The sequence below is a fragment of the Xenopus laevis genome, chromosome 1L, assembly GCF_017654675.1.
Source record: "Xenopus laevis strain J_2021 chromosome 1L, Xenopus_laevis_v10.1, whole genome shotgun sequence".
Classification (NCBI taxonomy): Eukaryota; Metazoa; Chordata; class Amphibia; order Anura; family Pipidae; genus Xenopus; species Xenopus laevis.
In genome coordinates, this window is record NC_054371.1 from 14,566,429 (window position 1) to 14,588,383 (window position 21,955).

A 21,955-nucleotide genomic window follows, 5' to 3' on the forward strand; every position below is an offset into this window, starting at 1 on the left:
TGTTTCTCTTCATTCTGTCTTCATGCAGCAGTTGGGTGTCAGATATTCACTGACAGTCCAATATATCTTATAGGGGGACTTCCTTTCCTAGCAGATGTATTAGAGCTCACTCAAATAACTTATTCCAGTACAAAATCTAAACAAAAAATAACTGCCTTTTGCACAAATCCTGCATGTAGAGAGACAGTATTTCTGTTGATCCTAATAGTAGGGATGCACCGAATCCAGGATTCGGCTCAGGATTCAGCCTTTTTCAGCAGGATTTGGATTTGGCCGAATCCTTCTACCTGACTGAACCGAATCCTAATTTGTATATGCAAATTAGGGTCGGGGAGGGAAATCACGTGACTTTTTCTCACAAAACAAGGAAGTAAAAAATGTTTTCCCCTTATCTGCATATGCAAATTAGGATTTGGTTCGGTATTATCAAAGGATTCGGGGGTTCGGCCAAATCCAAAATAGTGGATTCGGTGCATCCCTAATAGTGAACTCTAATATATCTTGTGGACAAAAGGAACCCCCCTATAAGATATATTGGATCATTCATCTGACACCCAACTGCTGCATGAAGACAGAATGAAGAGAAACAGATGCTGAGAGAAGAATAGTGAAGCTAAACTTGATTATTTCCAAAACAATGCAGAATTTTTAATTGATTTTATTTAGAAAGTTTTAAAGTATATTAAATTTTCATTTTCACGATAGTTCCCCTTTAATGTTTTTTTTTTTTTGTATGAAAGCCTTTTGCACATTTATTTTCCTCTTATTGTGTTGATTCAAATAGCGCTGACACTGTCCCTCGTATACCAAAATAATGTCCTATAATTAACTCCTGTCCCTCATTCCTTTCCACATTGTTATGTTTGCAGGAATAGACCAAACCTGACGCTGGAACATCCAATTTAATGCACTAACTTTGCAAGTATCGGTTTCTCAGGAAAGAGATATCTAAACACTGTATGTATGTTCTCTTTAAAAAGCAACCACCAACCTGGAAATGTTAACCTACATTTTACTGCGTGTTTAATAAACACATTTTTATTTTATTACTGAAAAAGCTTTGAATGGGGTTGATTATAAATTTCACTGAGCGCAATCTAGTGTGAATGCAAGAAGCACCTTTCTTAACCTCAAGGATGACGGGTAATAGTAAGCTAGCTGCAGCTGGGGGCTACCCTTAAAGGAGAAGGAAAGCTACTGAAGCAGTTTATTGCCAATAGTGCAAGCAATAACACTATATTTATTCTGCAGAATGCTTTACCATACCTGAGTAAACAGCTCTCGAAGCTCTCTGTTTGTTTAGGATAGCAGCTGCCATATTAGCTTGGTGTGACATCACTTCCTGCTTGAGTCTCTCCCTGCTCACTCATAGCTCTGGGCTCAGATTACAGCAGGGAGGGAGAGAGGCGCAAACTGAGCATGCTCAAGCCCTAGCCCTGGAGGTTTAAGGTGAAAACAGGAAGTGTGATACAGAAGCCCATGAGTACACAATAGAAGGAAAGAAATGTGCTGTTTCTTTTGACAGAGGACTCAGAGCAGCATTACTTTGAAGGTTTACTGGTGTATTTATATAGACCTTTCTGATAAAGCTGACTTAGTTTAACCTTTCCTTCTTTAAAGGTACAAACAGGCTTTAGCTACAATGAGTCTTTTAACAACCACCTTTTTTTCCCCAAAGGCATTTGAGGGTCTAAACAGAGAGTCCTGGTCCAAAGGAATTGGACAGCCAACAGGAGGTGATGTCTTTATATTTAATTAATTATTCACTGGACATGGTATGTGGTAAAGCTGCAGTACTGTATGCGTATAGCAAGGCATCATTATTTTAGTGCATCCATACCCTGACGTAATGAGGACAGGGCAGCAATCTGCAACACCTTCCAACACTTTTTTCAGTTCAGTTGCTTTCAGATAGTTCACCAGAAATAAAGTATTTTTCCAATTAGGTTTCCATCGTGTGACCGTATTTCTAATATTGAATTGTAAAGTCTTAATTTCACTTGGACCTTGCTCGTGGGAGGGGTCTCCAACATTCTAAACTGATCTAAATACATTTAGTTGATACATATCTTTCCTGCTGAGCAGAATCTCTGTGTTCAGGGCAGAGACTAAAGTACTGCGCGTAACCAATTTGTTAAACCAAACACGCATACTTACCCGCTTGGACCCACTACCCGACCCACAAGTACCTTATGCGCAACCCAATCCACGACCTGCTGACCATCAAGAAACATAAAGTGCTGTCATTATAAACCGGAAGTGATATCAATAGAAGTTGGCTTGATTAGGAAAAAGAGTAAAACAGGAAGTGCTGTCGTAAACCAGAAGTGACATCATTGGAAGTAGGCGTGATCAGTAAAACCCAGAGAACCGCCGACCCGTGTCTAAACCCGCTCCCAAAACTTGTACCTGCAAGTTACCCCTAGTTTTTGCGGGTACCCTACCCGCTGCAGGACTCTAGCAGAGACACACGACAAATCGCTTCTTCGGGCGACTAATCTCCCCAAACTGCCTTCCCGCCGGCTAGAATGTAAATTGCCAGCAGGATGGCACTTGGAACGGTTTGTTTTCCAAAGTTGCATCACAAGGAAACTTCGGGCGACTTCGGAAAGCCAAAGCGATCCGAGTGCCATGCCTCCAGTGATTTATATTCTAAACTGCGAGAAGGCAGTTGGGAGAGATTTGTCGCTGGGGACTAATCTCCCGAAATAGCAGCGTGTGTCTTTGCTCTAAAGGAGATGTTCACCTTCCAAACATTTTTTAGGTTCAGTTGTTTTCAGATTGTTCACCAGAAATAAAGACTTACTTTCCATTATTTATTTTTTACAGTTTTTCCAAAATCTAAGTATAAAATTCAGTGTTCCTGTCTCTGGTGTTTGAGTCTGGCAGCTCAATAATTCAGGTACAACATTTAGGTGTTACATTTCTCAGCAGCATCTGTGGAGTATCAGCAACTACTGTATCAATTCTAACAGCTGCCTTTAATGAAACTCAGGGATTCTGCTCAGCAGGAATAAAGAGGAAATGTATCGACTAAATGTATCAATGTAGAACAGGTTAAAGGGTCGGCGACCCCCCTCCCAGAGCTTCTTTAGATGGTGGAAAATTAAACATACACTTCAGTGTTAGAAGAACGGTCACACATAGATAATAGAAATCTTTATTTCTGGTGAACTGTCTGAAACCAATTGAACCGAAAAAAGTGTTGGAAGGTATCGACTAAATGTATCAATGAAGAACAGGTTTAAGGGTCGGCGACCCCCCCTCCCAGAGCTTCTTTAGATGGTGGAAAATTAAACTTAACACTTCAGTATTAGAAGAACGGTCACACATAGATAATAGAAATCTTTATTCCTGGTGAACTGTCTGAAACCAACTGAACCGAAAAAAGTGTTGGAAGGTGAACAATCCCTTTAAAGGGAAAGATCCTGCTGAGAAATGTATCAACTAAATGTTGAAAAATTGCAACCGCTCAGAATCTGCACCTGAATTACTGAGCTGCCAGACTGAAACACCAGAGACAGGAACCGTAAAATTTAAACTTAGATTTTGGAAAAATTGTAAAAAAATAAGCAATTGAAAAAAGTCTTTATTTCTGGAGAACAATCTGTCTCACTTGTGTCAGGCCGATGTTTTTAATTTACCCGTGTTTATGGGATGTATTGTCTGTCAGTGGATACTTTGGCAGTGTCTGTGCCATAAAAATAAACGTCCAAAGTTCAAGGTACACCATAGCACACCGCAACTTGAGTATTAGCGCTTTAAAGGAACAGTTCAGTATAAAAATAAAAACCGGTAAATAAATAGGCTGTGCAAAATAAAAAATGTATCTAATATAGTTAGTTAGCCAAATTTGTAATGTATAAAGACTGGAGTGACTGGATGTGTAACATAATAGCCAGGACACTACTTCCTGCTTTTCAGCTCTCTAACTCTGAGTTAGTCAGTGACTATAAGGGGGGCCACATGGGACATAACTCTTGAGTGAGTTTGCAATTAATCCTCAGCATTCAGCTCAGATTCAAAAGCTACAGTTATGACCTATGTGCCCCCCCCTCAAGTCACTGATTAGTGGAAACCAAGAGAGCTGAAAAGCAGGAAGTAGTGTTCGGACTATTATGTTAGACATCCAGTCACTCCAGCCTTTATACATTACATTTGTGGATATTAGGTTGTGCAAAATAAAAAATGTTTCTATCTATTTACCCAGTTTTTATTTTTATACTTGACTGTTTCTTTACTGGCTTCATAAGTAGATACATACAGGGCTTGCAAGCATCTACTTATGGAGCCATTAAAGGAGAACTAAACCCTAAAAATGAATGTGGCTAAAAATGGCATATTTTATATAGTGAACTTATTGCACGAGGCTAAAGTTTGAGCTTGTCAATAGCAGCAATGATCCAGGACTTCAAACTTGTCACAAGGGGCCACCATCTTGGAAAGTGTCTGTGACACTCACATGCTCAGTGGGCTCTGATTGGCTGTTGAGAAGCTAAGCTTAGGGCTCGTCACTAATTATCCAGCAGAAAATGAGCTTCCCTGGCTGTAATATAAGCTGATGCTACAGGTTTGCTGATTATTAAATTCTGATGCTAATTGCACTGGTTTCTGTGCTGCCATGTAGTAATTATCTGTATTAATTACTAATCAGCCTTATACTGTCAGATTTCTATTCTATGTGTACTGTATATTGTGAGTGGGTCCCTAAGCTCAGTAAGTGACAGCAGCACAGAACATGTGCAGTGAATTGGCAGAAAAGAAGATGGGGAGCTACTGGGGCATCTTTGGAGACAGTACTAATACTCAGGTTGTTGTGTGCTACCTTGAAGGTTGGATATTTTTGGACCTTGGGCAGCTGTGAGTTATAATTTGGTAAGTGCTGGAGGGCCCTGGGTTGAGGATCTAGCATGTTTGGCCAGGGCTCATTCTTTTTGTCTGATATTAACCCTGAGGGTATTAAATATATTAACCAATGTTATGGCACTTTGAATTATTTTGCATATTGTAGCACTGCAATTCTATCCATAGTAATGGTTTCCTGTTAGTCTCATACAAACACTATGTGCTACATGATGTACAGTAGATACTATCACACCATTGCTGCATGACCACACTCATGCTTTCTCTTATTCTACTAGTGAATGGAAAATGTCCCAGCAGCATCACACACGGGATAAAAGATTTTGTTAGAACCTGCACAGGAGGGGGGGGGGCTGGAATAGAAAACTTGTGTAATGTATCTTGCAGTTGTGTAATGAAGCGTATACACCATATGGTCAAAAGTATTTGGACATCTACCTTCCCACACCAAGGGTTTTAGGTTTTAGGAAGCAGCTGCTCTGCTGCTTTGTAACATCAAAAAATGTATTTGTTTTAAAGTAATAAAAATATCATGTAGTGTTGCCCTGTACTGTTAAAACTGGTGTGTTTGCTTCAGAAATACTACTAAAGTTCATATAAACAAGCTGCTGTGTAGCCATGGGGGCAGCCATTCAAGCACAGGATACACAGTAGATAACAGATAAGTACTAGTATAGTTTATATAAACAAGCTGCTGTGTAGCCATGGGGGCAGCCATTCAAGCACAGGATACACAGTAGATAACAGAAACGTATATAAACTATAGTAGTACTTATCTGTTATCTACTGTGTATCCTGTGCTTGAATGGCTGCCCCCATGGCTACACAGCAGCTTGTTTATATAAACTATAGTAGTACTTATCTGTTATCTACTGTGTATCCTGTGCTTGAATGGCTGCCCCCATGGCTACACAGCCGTTTGTTTGTATAAACTATAGTAGTACTTATCTGTTATCTACTGTGTATCCTGTGCTCGAATGGCAGCCCCATGGCTACACAGCAGCTTGTTTATATAAACTATAGTAGTACTTATCTGTTTTCTACTGTGTATCCTGTGCTTGAATGGCTGCCCCCATGGCTACACAGCAGCTTGTTTATATAAACTATAGTAGTACTTATCTGTTATCTACTGTGTATCCTGTGCTTGAATGGCTCCCCCCATGGCTACACAGCAGCTTGTTTATATAAACTATAGTAGTACTTATCTGTTATCTACTGTGTACCCTGTGCTTGAATGGCTGCCCCCATGGCTACACAGCAGCTTGTTTATATAAACTATAGTAGTACTTATCTGTTATCTACTGTGTATCCTGTGCTTGAATGGCTGCCCCCATGGCTACACAGCAGCTTGTTTATATAAACCATAATAGTGTTTCTAAAGCAAACACATCCAATTTACCAGTACAGGACAACACTACATGATATTTTCATTACTTTAAAACACTTTCATTTTTTGGTGTTACTGTTCATTTAAAGGGGTGGTTCACCCTTAAAGGAGAATTCAAACCTTAATTAAATTTTACTTACCCCTTGACGCAGATTCAGGGCATCGTAGTTCACAGGCGCCATAATAAAGGAAGAAGACCTGAAGATTAGCGAAGTGCCAGAAGATGGCGCCTGTGAACTCCCCAATTCCCTGAATATGCACTGAGGGGTAAGTAAAGAGTTAGGGGCATTAACCAGGGTAACAGCTAGGCTGGGGGGGAGCAAAGAGGGGGTCAATGTAGGGTTGGGAGGTAGGTTTTTTTTTATTAAGGGTTTAGTTGTCCTTTAAAGTAACGTTTAGTATGTTCCAGAATGCCCAATTCTAAGCAACTTCATTATTTATTTATTTTTATAGTTATTTCATTATTTGTCTTTGGATTCTTCTCAGCTTTCAAATGGGGGTCACTGACCCCATCTAAAAACAAATGCTCTGTAAGGCTACAAATGTATTGTTATTGCAAATTTTTATTACTCAGCTTTCGATTCAGGTCCTCTCCTATTCTTATTCCAGTCTCATCAATTCATGGTTGCTAGGGTAATTAGGATCCTAGCAACCCACTGCTGAAATCGCAACCTGCTGAGCTGCTGAATAAAAAGCTAAATAACTCAAAAAAGACAAATAATAAAAAACATGCACTGAATTGCATAAGAGACTGGAATATGAATAGGAGACGACTGAATAGAAAGACGAGTAATAAAAAGTAAAAATAACAATAAATGTGTAGCCTTACAGACTATTTGTTTTTAAGATGGGGTCAGTGACCCCCCATTAGAAAGCTGGAAAGAGGCAACTTCAGGCGACTATGGAAAACGCATCGCCGCGTGTGCTTTATAGCCTATGGGAAAACACGCTGAGGCAGTTTGGGGAGATTGTCGCTCAGAAGACAAGGCAATTAGTCGCCAGGCGACAAAATCTCCTCGAATCTCCTCGTGTGAACTAACCCTAAGGCTACAGATGTATTGTTATTGCTAATTTGTATTACTCGCCATTATATTCAGGCCTCTCCTATTCATATTTCAGTCTCTTATTCAAATCAATGTATGGTTGTTAGGGTAATCTGGACCCTAGCAACGAGATTGCTGAAATGGCAAACTGGAGAGCTGCTGAATAAAAAGCTAAATAAATCACAAAAAATTGAAACCAGTTGCCAATTGCTATATCGCTTTCCACATCATACTAAAGGGTGAATAACCTCTTTAACATGGTGTATCTGGAAGCTTTTGGATGTGGGTTTAATTTTATTTATTTTGTTAAAATTAACCGAATCACTGGAAAATTCTTTTTTTGTAAAAATAAAAAAAATCAGTAGCTCATATATTGATGGACTGATCTGTTATATTTCATTAGGTTTCAGTTCCTTAAACCTTTCATTCAGCTTTACTTCAATGTTGCACTCTCGCCAGTATTTGACCTGCGGCTTAAAGGAGAACTAAAGCCTAACTAAAAAAGTAGCTAGAAATGTTGTACATGATGTTTTGTGCTTCTGTACCAGCCCAAGGCAACCACAGCCCTTTAGCAGTAAAGATCTGTGTCTCCAAAGATGCCCCAGTAGCTCCTCATCTTCTTTTCTGCTGATTCACTGCACATGCTCTGTGCTGCTGTCACTTACTGAGCTTAGGGACCCACTCAGGTCCGGACTGAGAATTAAAATAGGCCCTGGCATTTCAGGTACACAGAGGCCCAAACAGCCCACGTAGAGGCCCAAACAGCCCCCACCAGCCCACTAAATACTGACTTTCTATGGAACCTTATAGCAGCCCCTCTGGCATTTGCCAGAACCCACAGATTGCCAGTCCGGGCCTGGACCCACTCACAATATACAGTACACATAGAATAGAAATGTCACAATATAAGGCTGATTAGTAATTAATACACATAATTACTACATGGCAGCACAGAAACCAGTGCAATTAGCATCAGAATTTAATAATCAGCAAACCTGTAGCATCAGCTTATATTACAGCCAGGGAAGCTCATTTTCTGCTGGATAATTAGTGACGAGCCCTAAGCTTAGCTTCTCAACAGCCAATCAGAGCCCACTGAGCATGTGAGTGTCACAGACACTTTCCAAGATGGTGACCCCCTGTGACAAGTTTGAAGTCCTGGATCATTGCTGCTATTGACAAGCTCAAACTTTAGCCTCGTGCAATAAGTTCACTATATAAAATATGGTATTTTTAGCCACATTCATTTCTAAGGTTTAGTTCTCCTTTAATGATAATAAGAAGTAAAATGGAGACGTTTTGTCTTTGCCTGACCCCAATCACTTGTATTAAGCCTGTAATGTCCTTTGTCATTTCCAGGTGTAATGTGCAGCACAGCGTGCGTCCGTCCCTTACGTAAATGCTTCTCAGCCGTTACATGGAGCACTCGGTGACTCACGACAATCACAGAACAAGTGCTCTTCGCACCGACGACATGAAAAGTTCATTCTAGCCGGTGCGCTCGGCAATCACGACGCTATAATTGCAGTGATTCATGCAGGGAACAAGCGGCCCATCAGTGGCTACTTAATTTACTACAGGTGAAAAAAAAGAACCCTGACGTTTTATTTTTTCAAAACACATCAGTTAATAGTGCTGCTCCAGCAGAATTCTGCACTGAAATCTGTTTTTTAAAAGAGTAATCAGGTTTTTTTTATATTTAGTTTTGAAATCTGACATGGGGCTAGACATATTGTCAGTTTCTCAGCTGCCCCCAAGTCATGTGACTTGTGCTCTGATAAACTTCAGTCACTCTTTACTGCTGTACTGCAAGTTGGAGTGATATCACCCCCCTCCCTTTCTCCCCCCCCCAGCAGCCTAACAACAGAACAGTGGGAAGGTAACCAGATAGCAGCTCCCTAACACAAGATAACAGCTGCCTGGTAGATCTAAGAACAGCACTCAATAGTAAAATCCAGGTCCCACTGAGACACATTCAGTTACATTGAGTAGGAGAAACAACAGCCTGCCAGAAAGCAGTTCCATCCTAAAGTGCTGGCTCTTTCTGAAAGGATAAGTAAACCTTGAAAATAAGTGAATGTAAAATTGATGAGAGTGCTATTCTAAGCAGTTTTGTAATTTACAGTCATTATTTATTTTGCTTTAATTCCAAGATATTAAGTGTCACATGTACTGTTAATATGAATGAATTTTGTTACAACAGCGCCACCTGCTGGTCAGTTTCCCACCAGTCTGACCACCAAGTAGTCAAGGAAGTTGTCAGGAGAAAGAAAGAGGCTGCTCTGATGTTCTTTTGCTTAGGAAAGGTTTGAGAAAGGATTCTAATTTTATTCCTAAGCAGAAGAACATGAGAGCAGCCTCTTTCTTTCTCCTGACAACTTCCTTGACTACTTGGTGGTCAGACTGGTGGGAAACTGACCAGCAGGTGGCGCTGTTGTAACAAAATTCATTCATATTAACAGCACATGTATCCCTTAATATCTTGGAATTAAAGCAAAATAAATAATGAATGTAAATTACAAAACTGCTTAGAATAGCACCCTCATCAATTTTACATTCACTTATTTTAAAGGCGTACTTATCCTATAAGCACATGACCAGGCAAAATGACCTGAGATGCGCCTGCACACCAATATTACAACTAAATACACTTGCTGGTTCAGGAATTAATTTTAAATGGTAGAGTGAATTATTTGCAGTGTAATTTAGAAATAAAAATCATGACAGAATCCCTTTAATAATCCGAAATGTCATTGATCTAGTGGTGGAAAAAAACTCGAATCGATCGAGTGTCCGAGCAAAACCTACTGAAAAAAATATGAACATCAGGAAGGCTATTAACATCTGCAAATGGTTCAAGGGACCTCTGCCCTCAACAGGTTTTAGAGTATTTTCAGATTTTCAGAGTCGGGGTATAACAAATATTGAAAAATTGTAGTTTTTTTACCCTTGAAAACGCAAACCCTTAATCTATTTGCTCCCTTGTGTTCTGTTGCTGCGCTAAACTTGCTGGGACCTCCTGGCCAAGTTGGTATTTGTTTGAAATGTTCTTCAGTTGTAGAGGATCTTATTGGCGTCCCTTCTTAGAATCATAGACACCTATAACCTTCTTTCAAAAGGCCTCAGAGACCCCTTTCAGTCTAGGCCTGGTGGTCCCGCGCCCTTCAACAAAAAGTACAAAACCAAACTGAATGTCTGAGGTTCCTCCAAGATCCTCTCTCTAAACTTGTGTTCCAAACGTTTGCCCCTCATCTGCTGCACCTGCATTTTATTATAGGTATTAGAGCTGGTGATGAATGTCGGGCTTTATTTACTTTTCCACATGAGAAATTCAAGTTTAAAGGAACAGTAACACCAAAACAATTAAAAATTTAAAGTCATGTAGTGTTGCCCTGCACTGGTAAAACGGATGTGTTTGCTTCATAAACACTACTATAGTTTATATAAACAAGCTGCTGTGTAGCAATGGTGGAAATTGAAAAAAGACTATATGTCACAGGGTAAATAGTGGATAACAGATAACACCATTATGTTCTACAGAGCTTTGTTATCTGCTGTGTAACCTGAGCATTTTCTCCTTTGAATGGCTGCCCCCATGACTACACAGTAGCTTGTTTATATAAACTATAGTAGTACTTACCTGTTATCTACTGTGTATCCTGTGCTTGAATGGCTGCCCCCATGGCTACACAGCAGCTTGTTTATATAAACTATAGTAGTATTTATCTGTTGTCTACTGTGTATCCTGTGCTTGAATGGCTGCCCCCATGGCTACACAGCAGCTTGTTTATATAAACTATAGTAGTACTTATCTGTTATCTACTGTGTATCCTGTGCTTGAATGGCTGCCCCCATGGCTACACAGCAGCTTGTTTATATAAACTATAGTAGTACTTACCTGTTATCTACTGTGTATCGTGCTTGAATGGCTGCCCCCATGGCTACACAGTGACTTGTTTATATAAACTATAGTTGTACTTATCTGTTATCTACTGTGTATCCTGTGCTTGAATGGCTGCCCCCATGGCTACACAGCAGTTTGTTTATATGAACTATAGTAGTACTTATCTGTTATTTACTGTGTATCCTGTGCTTGAATGGCTGCCCCCATGGCTACACAGCAACTTGTTTATATGAACTATAGTAGTGTTTCTGAAGCAAACGCACCAGTTTTACTTGTGCAGGGCAACCCTGCATTATATTTTTATTACTTTGAAACAATTTAATTTTTTGATGTTCCAGTCCTTTAATTAAACAGTGGGCTACAAAATGTTAATAGGTATTGTTGAACTGATCTGTATGTTAAAATACATTCTAAAACAATTCCTATAGGGTGTACCTGATTTTTCACATGCCCTACAGACACACACATACGTGCGTTATTTTCCCATCCAATTGCAGAACAGCCATAGGAACACACCCACCTCCAGTAGGGACACTTGCAACACAAGCCTCGCTGTTTACACGATTACACTGATATATTTTCCAAACCACAGAGACTGACTGACTGATGATAAATGATACAGGAACTGAGAAGCAAGTCAACCAACTTTTAAAAGGGTGTCTAACTGTCAAATTAATTTGTTTTTATCCCCATATGAAACAACATATCTATAGGATACTGTATATTTACCTCAGTGGTTTTTTATATTTTCATTTACAGAAGGTGGTACATTATCCACTCAGAGTTCCCTGTATAACTCAGCCTGCAGCCTTGTGTCTTTATATGGTCACAGAACAACCCCTCAGTGACTTCTAATATCCTTATAATTTACAGTAGGGGGTATATTATCCCTTATAATACATGAGTGATACTCAGAGTTCCCTGTATAACTCAGCCTGCAGCCTTGTGCCTTTATATGGTCACAGAACAACCCCTCAGTGACTTCTAATATCCTTATCATTTACAGTAGGGGGTATATTATCCCTTATAATACATGAGTGATACCCAGAGTTCCCTTTATAACTCAGCCTGCAGCCTTGTGCCTTTATATGGTCACAGAACAACCCCTCAGTGACTTCTAATATCCTTATCATTTACAGTAGGGGGTATATTATCCCTTATAATACATGAGTGATACTCAGAGTTCCCTGTATAACTCAGCCTGCAGCCTTGTGCCTTTATATGGTCACAGAACAACCCCTCAGTGACTTCTAATATCCTTATCATTTACAGTAGGGGGTATATTATCCCTTATAATACATGAGTGATACCCAGAGTTCCCTTTATAACTCAGCCTGCAGCCTTGTGCCTTTATATGGTCACAGAACAACCCCTCAGTGACTTCTAATATCCTTATCATTTACAGTAGGGGGTATATTATCCCTTATAATACATGAGTGATACTCAGAGTTCCCTGTATAACTCAGCCTGCAGCCTTGTGTCTTTATATGGTCACAGAACAACCCCTCAGTGACTTCTAATATCCTTATCATTTACAGTAGGGGGTATATTATCCCTTATAATACATGAGTGATACCCAGAGTTCCCTTTATAACTCAGCCTGCAGCCTTGTGCCTTTATATGGTCACAGAACAACCCCTCAGTGACTTCTAATATCCTTATCATTTACAGTAGGGGGTATATTATCCCTTATAATACATGAGTGATACTCAGAGTTCCCTGTATAACTCAGCCTGCAGCCTTGTGTCTTTATATGGTCACAGAACAACCCCTCAGTGACTTCTAATCTCCTTATCATTTACAGTAGGGGGTACATTATCCCTTATAATACATGAGTGATACTCAGAGTTCCCTGTATAACTCAGCCTGCAGCCTTGTGCCTTTATATGGTCACAGAACAACCCCTCAGTGACTTCTAATATCCTTATCATTTACAGTAGGGGGTACATTATACCTTATAATACATGAGTGATACTCAGAGTTCCCTGTAAATCCAAGCCTTTAAAAATTTTGTGTACATTTTTGCACAACCCAGAAAAGTACCGTACACAAAACTGCTTTCCATCAATCCCTTCAGAAACTTTTTTTTTTAATCAAAGTGGTGTCTAAATGTACATGAAAAGGTTGAAAACAGGGTCTGTCGCCTACGTTGTCAGCGAGGGAAATGGTAGATGGTTATTGGAGATGACAGTTGAGCTGCCGGAGAAGATTGCTCTGACAAGTGTCAAGGAGATTTGCATTAAACGAGGGAAATGATCGGTATTCCTGTTCCGTGCGGATCCCTCCTGAGAGCAGAGTATGTGCCGCCGTGAATTGGATATAATTCTCCTACTTATAATATTCCCTTTCTTTCTTAATGCACTCAGACTATGAGCTCGCTGCTTCCACTTCAATTAAGGTTTTTTTTTTTTTCTTTGTACAATAAAATCGAAGTAGTTTGTTATAAATATCCCCAGTCCATTGCGCATCAGCTCTTATTATCCACTCAGACATCAACCTTCCGAAATGTCAGGAGCACGAAGCATGGACCTCTTTAGTACCACCAAAGAACTGTGATTCCTGGCATAGAAAGCAAAGGCAAATTAATGGGGTTGTTGTAGAGAGGGATATTCTGAGACAATTTGAAATTGGTTTTCATTTTTTATTACTTGTGGTTTTTGAGTTATTTAGCTTTTTATTCGGCAGCTATCGGGTTGCTAGGGTCCAAATTATCATAGCAACCATGCACTGCTTTGAATAAGAGACTGGAATATGAATAGGAGAGGCCTGAATAAAAAGAGGAGTAATAAAAAGTAGCAATAACGATACATGTGTAGCCTTATGGAGCATTTGCTTTTTAGATGGGGTCAGTGACCCCCATTTGAAGGCTGGAAAGGGTCAGAAAGAAGAAGGCAAATAATTCTCAATCTGTAAAGAAAAAATAAAGGCCAATTGAAAAGTTGTGTTGAATTAATCATTCTATAACACATTATAAGTTAACTTATAAGCAAACCAACCCTTTAAAACCCTACTGGCACCAATGTTGTTACCAGGTATGGGACCTATTATCCAGAATGCTCCGGACCTGGGGTTTTCCGTATAATGGATCTTTCCGTAATTGGGATTTTCATGCCTCTACTAGAAAATCATGTAAACATGAAATAAACCCAATAGGCTGGTTTTGCCTCCAATAAGGATTAATTATATCTTAGTTGGGATCAGGTACAAGCGACTGTTTTATTATTACACAGAAAAAGGAAATCATTTTTATTATTTGGCTAAAATTGAGTCTATGGGAGACGGCTTTTCCATAATTCGGGGCTTTCTGCATAACGATAACGATATCTCTATGATAATAAATATATATCTATAAGTGCATAAACTCTTGTGTGTGTCATGGGCAAATATATCACGGTATTTATGTATTTAGTAGGATTATCAAGTTGACAGGTATAACATCATATGGATATTTACCCATTATCTATTTATATTCCATGTATTTAGATGCAATAGACAGCGATGTATGAGGCCAAGGGTTACAGAATATTTGTATTTAGTTTATTAACTGTGGGTTGTGGCAAATGCCAGAGGCAAAGGGGCTGCTGTAAGTTGCCAGAGACCCTCACTATTTATTGGGCTGGTGGTGGGTTGTTTGGAATTGGGGAATTATTAGTAGTTGTTGCATGAATTACTAGTAGTTGTTACAGGAATTTTCTAATACTTGTTACATGAATTACTAGTAGTTATTACAGGAATTACTAATAGTTGTTACATGAATTACTAATAGTTGTTACATGAATTACTACTAGTTGTTACATTAATTAATTACTAGTAGTTGTTACATTAATTAAATACTAGTAGTTGTTAAAGGAATTACTTATAGTTGTTAAATTAGTTAATTACTAGTAGCTGTACCATGAATTACTAGTAGTTGTTATATTAATTACTAGTAGTTGTACCATGAACTACTAGTAGTGGTTACATTAATTAATTACTAGTAGTTGTTACATTAATTAAGTACTAGTAGTTGTTACATTAATTAATTACTAGTAGTTGTTACAGGAATTATTAATAGTTGTTACATGAATTACTAGTAGTCCTTTCAGGAATTACTAATATACGTTACATGAATTACTAGTAGTCCTTAAATTAATTAATTACTAGTAGTTGTACCATGAAGTACTAGTAGTCGGTACATTAGTTAATTACTAGTATTTGTACCATGAATTACTAGTAGTTGTTACATTAATTAATTACTAGTAGTTGTACCATGAATTACTAGTAGTTGTTACATTAATTAATTACTAGTAGTTGTACCATGAATTACTAGTAGTTGTTACATTAATTAATTACTAGTAGTTGTACCATGAATTACTAGTAGTTGTTACATTAATTAATTACTAGTAGTTGTACCATGAATTACTAGTAGTTGTTACATTAATTAATTACTAGTAGTTGTTACATTAATTAATTACTAGTAGTTGTACCATGAATTACTAGTAGTTGTTACATTAATTAATTACTAGTAGTTGTACCATGAAGTACTAGTAGTTGTTACATTAATTAATTACTAGTAGTTGTAGCATGAATTACTAGTAGTTGTTATATTAATGAATTACTAGTAGTTAGTAGTAGTATCAAGGGAAACACTGAGCTCTGGGCCAGAGCTCAGTGTTTCCCTTGATACTACTACTAACTACTAGTAATTCATTGGGAAGCGCTACTGGTTCTGATTTTGCCTAAATGCTGCTCCCCCCTCCCAGCACTGCCTCACGCCCCTCCCCTCCTAGCTCCGCCCTCTTTGCCTGGTGGGTGGGGCCTTCTCTTTCTCCCCAGCTACGTGCCACAAAGGGAGCTCAGTCAGATCGTCGCTTCTCCGTGCTGCTGAGGGCGGACACACTGGAGTCGGTCCTCTTTCCCTTGTAGCAGCGGAGCCCATGCCTGGATCATAGTTATACCCGCCGCGACCCCGACCCTGCCGTCTGTGTAAGTCGAGAGACTCCCTAGTGACATCTGCAGCATCTGGACTCCCTGCCCGACCTCATTGGTGAGTGACCCGTGGGGCTGTCAGTGGCAATGGGGAGATTGTGCCCCTGCTGGGGTCGGCCCTGGCTGTGTGGGGTCAGCAGGAGGCAATTGGGGTACGTTTCAGATTGATGCAGGGGACAAGGAGGGGTCTGGAGGCTGCTCAGGCTTTATCTAAGCAAAGCTGGAATGTCTTTTATTGGCTGATGTCAGGCGTGTGATTGTCAGCTTTGTGGGTCTGAAAACTCACATATGATTTATGTTTCATCTGCCGGAATGTTCCTGTAGGGCTGAGCCCTGTGTGTATAGACTGACGGCTTCTACTCCTGCTGGAGAATAAATACAGTTGGCTCAGAGCTGCTCTTGTTGGCATGAGCCACTCTCCCCTCATCAATAACCTCTTTCACTGAGACGCCCAGAATTTACTGAAAATACCATTATCTGGTGCCCAGTATCTAGTGGATGCCATTACATTGTGCCCAGTATCTAGTGGATGGCATAAAATTATGCCCAGTATCTAGTGGATGGCATTAAATTGTGCCCAGTATCTAGTGGATGGCATTAAATTGTGCCCAGTATCTAGTGGATGGCATTAAATTGTGCCCAGTATATAGTGGATGGCATTAAATTGTGCCCAGTATATAGTGGATGGCATTAAATTGTGCCCAGTATATAGTGGATGGCATTAAATTGTGCCCAGTATATAGTGGATGGCATGTGACTGTGCCCAGTATAGAGTGGATGGCATGACCAGAATAGTGTGACTGTACCCGCCCAGTATCTAGATGAAAGGAGTTTCTCTACAGTTTGTGCTTGTGCTCAGTGTATAATTAGAGGACTAGTCCCTGACATGTATATAGTGTGAGTGTGGCCAGTACAAGTGCAGGCATGTACTAAGCATGAGTATTTGCACTTTACTAGTGTATAGAGAGGCATGTCTGTATCACATTTATATAACCAGATGTGTGCCAGTATATAGGAGGGTATGTGATTATAACATATAGAGAGAGATCTGTGTGCCAGTATATAGGAGGGTATGTGATTATAACATATAGAGGGAGCTGTGTGCCAGTATATTAGAGGGTATGTGATTATAACATATAGAGAGAGATCTGTGTGCCAGTATATAGGAGGGTATGTGATTATAACATATAGAGAGGGAGATATGTGCCAGTATACAGGAGGGTATGTGAATATAACATATAGAGAGAGATCTGTGTGCCAGTATATAAGAGGGTATGTGATTATAACATATAGAGAGGGAGATGTGTGCCAGTATATAGGAGGGTATGTGACTATAACTTATAGAGAGGGAGATATGTGCCAGTATACAGGAGGGTATGTGAATATAACATAGAGAGAGAGATCTGTGTGCCAGTATATAAGAGGGTATGTGATTATAACATATAGAGAGGGAGATGTGTGCCAGTATATAGGAGGGTATGTGACTATAACTTATAGAGAGGGAGATGTGTGCCAGTATACAGGAGGGTATGTGATTATAACTTATAGAGAGGGAGATATGTGCCAGTATACAGGAGGGTATGTGATTATAACTTATAGAGAGGGAGATGTGTGCCAGTATACAGGAGGGTATGTGAATATAACATATAGAGAGAGATCTGTGTGCCAGTATATAGGAGGGTATGTGATTATAACATATAGAGAGAGATCTGTGTGCCAGTATATAGGAGGGTATGTGATTATAACATATAGAGGGAGATGTGTGCCAGTATATAAGATGGTATGTGATTATAACATATAGAGAGAGATCTGTGTGCCAGTATATAGGAGGGTATGTGATTATAACTTATAGAGAGGGAGATGTGTGCCAGTATATAGGAGGGTATGTGATTATAACTTATAGAGAGGGAGATGTGTGCCAGTATATAGGAGGGTATGTGAATATAACATATAGAGAGGGAGCTGTGTGCCAGTATATAGGAGGGTATGTGACTATAACATATAGAGAGAGATCTGTGTGCCAGTATATAAGAGGGTATGTGATTATAACATATAGAGAGAGATCTGTGTGCCAGTATATAAGAGGGTATGTGATTATAACATATAGAGGGAGATGTGTGCCAGTATACAGGAGGGTATGTGATTATAACATATAGAGAGGGAGATGTGTGCCAGTATACAGGAGGGTATGTGATTATAACATATAGAGAGGGAGATGTGTGCCAGTATACAGGAGGGTATGTGATTATAACATATAGAGAGGGAGATGTGTGCCAGTATACAGGAGGGTATGTGATTATAACATATAGAGAGGGAGATGTGTGCCAGTATATAGGAGGGTATGTGATTATAACATATAGAGAGGGAGCTGTGCCCAGGGCCCTGGCATGTTACCCGCCTGTATAATAAATGAAGCAATAATTAGCCTCATTAGTCTCATTAATTGCAGTAGTTTGGAAGGTGCCCAAGTCTGGTGGAGGCCTGAGATGTTAACCCATTCTGTGCTGGAGGTGATTGTGGCACAATACAGATAAAGGGTGAGGTCTGGTCATTTTTTACTTTTAAAATGTGAAATTCTTTATTGACTGCGCCTGTTAATATTGGACAGAATATGGAATATCCAGCCAGTGTGGAACTACAGCTCCCATCAACCCCTGACAGCAGAGGGGACAGTATGTATGAGCAGAAGAGGAGGGGTGGGCAGAGAGGCCCTGTTTCTGGATGATTCTGCCGTCCCTATTCAGTGGATCGCTCCTGCCTTGGAGCTCCCCCCCCCTGTAGTGTTTATGTTTATCAGCCCAACCATGTGGCTTTGTGAAGGTGAATGCTGGTCTGTACAATTGTCTCTGCTACAGCGGGGGTGTTCACTTGGCTACTGCAGAGGGCTGGGCAGGCTGGGATTATAAAAATCAGACTTGGGGGGCCACACTGTATGTCAGGGACCCCTGCTGGAACACGGTTGTCACTACCTCGATGGAGACAGAGGGAGGAAATTGGGAAGTTAAGTGCAAGTCTCCCCCCATCCAGTGTTACAGTTGGTTTGGTCCAGACTGACATAGCCCATTTTTGCCTGCGGTGTGTCACAGACACTGGCGCTTTCACCGGCAGCAATTCCAGCAACCTCTAGACTGCAAGCTCTTGAGACCAGGGCTGTATACCTTGTGCAGTCTGTAAGTTGCTTTTTATTCTTATATTTATCTTTACATTTACAGATCCATGTTGTCCCAATTGTCATGATATGTAGCTGAGCTCATAAAGCGAATGGGGCATAGGATTTCCCTTAATCCATGGAATAGGCTTTAAGCTTTTGTTGGACTACAACTCCCAGAATCCTCTGCTCTATAATCCTGTGTACAAGCATGCTGGGAGTTGTAGTCCACACAATCTGTAGACCTCTGTATAGAACATTGATTTGGATATTTCTGGCCTGCAAGAGTCGTTTGCTTCTGCGTGTTCGAATCTGATGGACGTGAGTGTTTTCTCAGCCTCAGCTACTACGTTTGTATATACTCAGCCTTCTGCACTGAAGACGTTGCATAGGGTTGCAGTATACAAGCCCTGTACAAATTGTTACCAAAAAATATGATGTAGAGAGGGATATTCTGAGACAATTTGCAGTTCGTTTTCACGTTTTATTATTAGTGGGCTCTGAGTTATTTGGCTTTTTATTCAGCAGCTCTCCAGTTTGTAATTTCAGCCATCCAGTCGCTAGGGTCCTAGTCACCCTAGCAACCAAGCATTGACTGGAATATGAATAGGGGAGGCCTGGATACAAAGAGGAGTAATGTAATGTAACAATAGCAATAATTGTGTAACCTTACAGAGCATTTGTTTTTTTAGATGGGGTCAGTGACCCCCCCCCCCCATTTGGCAGTTGTAAGAAGGAGAAAGCAAATAATTCAAAAACTATAAAAAAGAAAAAAATGGAAGTCCAGTTGCTTAGAATTAGCCTTACTGTAACATACTAAAAGTTAACTTAAAGGAACAGTAATGGCAAACAATGAAAGCATTTTAAAGGAATGACAATATAATGTAGTGTTGCCCTGCACTGGTAGAACTGATCTGTATATACAACTACTATAGTTTATATAAATAAGCTGCTGTGTAGCCATGGGGGCAGCCATTCAAGCACAGGATACACAGTAGATAACAGATAAGTACTACTATAGTTTATATAAACAAGCTACTGTGTAGCCATGGGGGCAGCCATTCAAGCACAGGATACACAGTAGATAACAGATAAGTACTACTATAGTTTATATAAACAAGCTGCTGTGTAGCCATGGGGGCAGCCATTCAAGCACAGGATACACAGTGGATAACAGATAAGTACTACTATAGTTTACATAAACAAGCTGCTGTGTAGCCATGGGGCAGCCATTCAAGCACAGGATACACAGTAGATAACAGATAAGTACTACTATAGTTTATGTGAACAAGCTACTGTGTAGCCATGGGGGCAGCCATTCAAGCACAGGATACACAGTGGATAACAGATAAGTACTACTATAGTTTATATAAACAAGCTGCTGTGTAGCCATGGGGGCAGCCATTCAAGCACAGGATACACAGCAGATAACATATACACTCTGTAGTATAGAATGGGATTCTTCAGCTTGTTTATATGAACTATAGTAGAGTTTCTGAAGCAAACACACCAGTTTTACCATTGCAGGGCAACAGTCAATTATATTTTTATTACTTTAAAACGCTTTCATTTTTTGGTGTTACTGTTCCTTTTTGTATGCAGTATAGCAGCTCCCTCTGCACCTGTATGTAAGGAAGGTAAGTGCATTGCTCACTCCTTTATGTGAGATTTGCAGGACAGAACTGAGCCTTTTGCTGCCATGCAGTTGGTTGCACTTGCATTGCTTGTGAGTTGATGAGGTGCTGGGTGCAGTGGAAATGTACAACTAATGCTCACACATCCTGTTAGTGGTGAGTACAGAAGCCACTCTTACTAAATAGATATGTGCAACTGATAAACTTCTTTTGTGCAATGCGGGGTTTTCACACCTCGGTGAGGCAAGACATATGGCAGCGTACGCCAGACTCGCAGTCTCCATTTCCCCTCTGTCTGTAAGATGTAGTCTTCTCACTGCTCTTTAAAGGGTTCTTCACCTTCCTTTTTCTTCTATTTGTGACAATTATATAATTTCATTTTTAAGTTTCATTTTCACCTTTTTATGTCTTTCTAAAGCAGCTCAGGCAGGGGGTCGCTGACTCTGTAACTGATCTAAATGGATACATTTAGTTGATACATTTCTTATCTTTGTCCCTCCTGAGCAGAATCCCTGCATTTCATTAAAGGCATCTGCTAGAATTGATACAATAGTTACACTTCTATTTCCCATGAGAAATGGATCAACTCATGTAGCAAATTATACCAGAGGCAGCAACGTGTGTGTGAATATGATTTGCTCAATCATAGCATTGATCTAATGCTTCATTCTATACAAGGTTATTTTCCCTTTAACGCTTAATAATTATGGTGGTCTTTTTACTGACACTGTTTCATATCCTGCAACATCTCCATAGAAATGTAAGTCTTATGTATCACACTGGATCGCCAAATGTGGGGTTGGCACCCCTAAAGTGGTATAAAAAAAGAGTATGAAGAACCAGCCTGGGGTGAATGCTTATTTGTGCCCTGGGTACCCCTGGAACTATAGCAGGGTGACACCCCAATGTTTCTATATATCTGTAACCTTGTTATGAGCTAAGGGGGCCCAGTCTGAAGGTCAGTTAGGGGGAGATTTGGGGTGAGTGCTTATTTGTACCCTGGGTACC

General features: G+C 40.0%; 1 protein-coding gene across 4 annotated transcripts in view; it reads left to right on the forward strand.

The window, feature by feature from the left end:
• Positions 1–16,000: 16,000 nt before the first annotated feature.
• rnf24.L (ring finger protein 24 L homeolog) overlaps positions 16,001–21,955 on the forward strand; it is a 60,320-nt gene continuing 54,365 nt past the window's right edge. The window contains exon 1 of one of the 4 annotated variants that reach the window (XM_018226993.2): positions 16,001–16,223. The gene's annotated coding sequence lies outside the window, so the exon portion shown is untranslated. Of the gene's footprint in view, positions 16,224–16,250; positions 19,336–21,955 lie in introns of those variants that run through there. The other 3 variants (XM_018227002.2, XM_041587279.1, XM_018226997.2) reach the window with 3 other exon arrangements.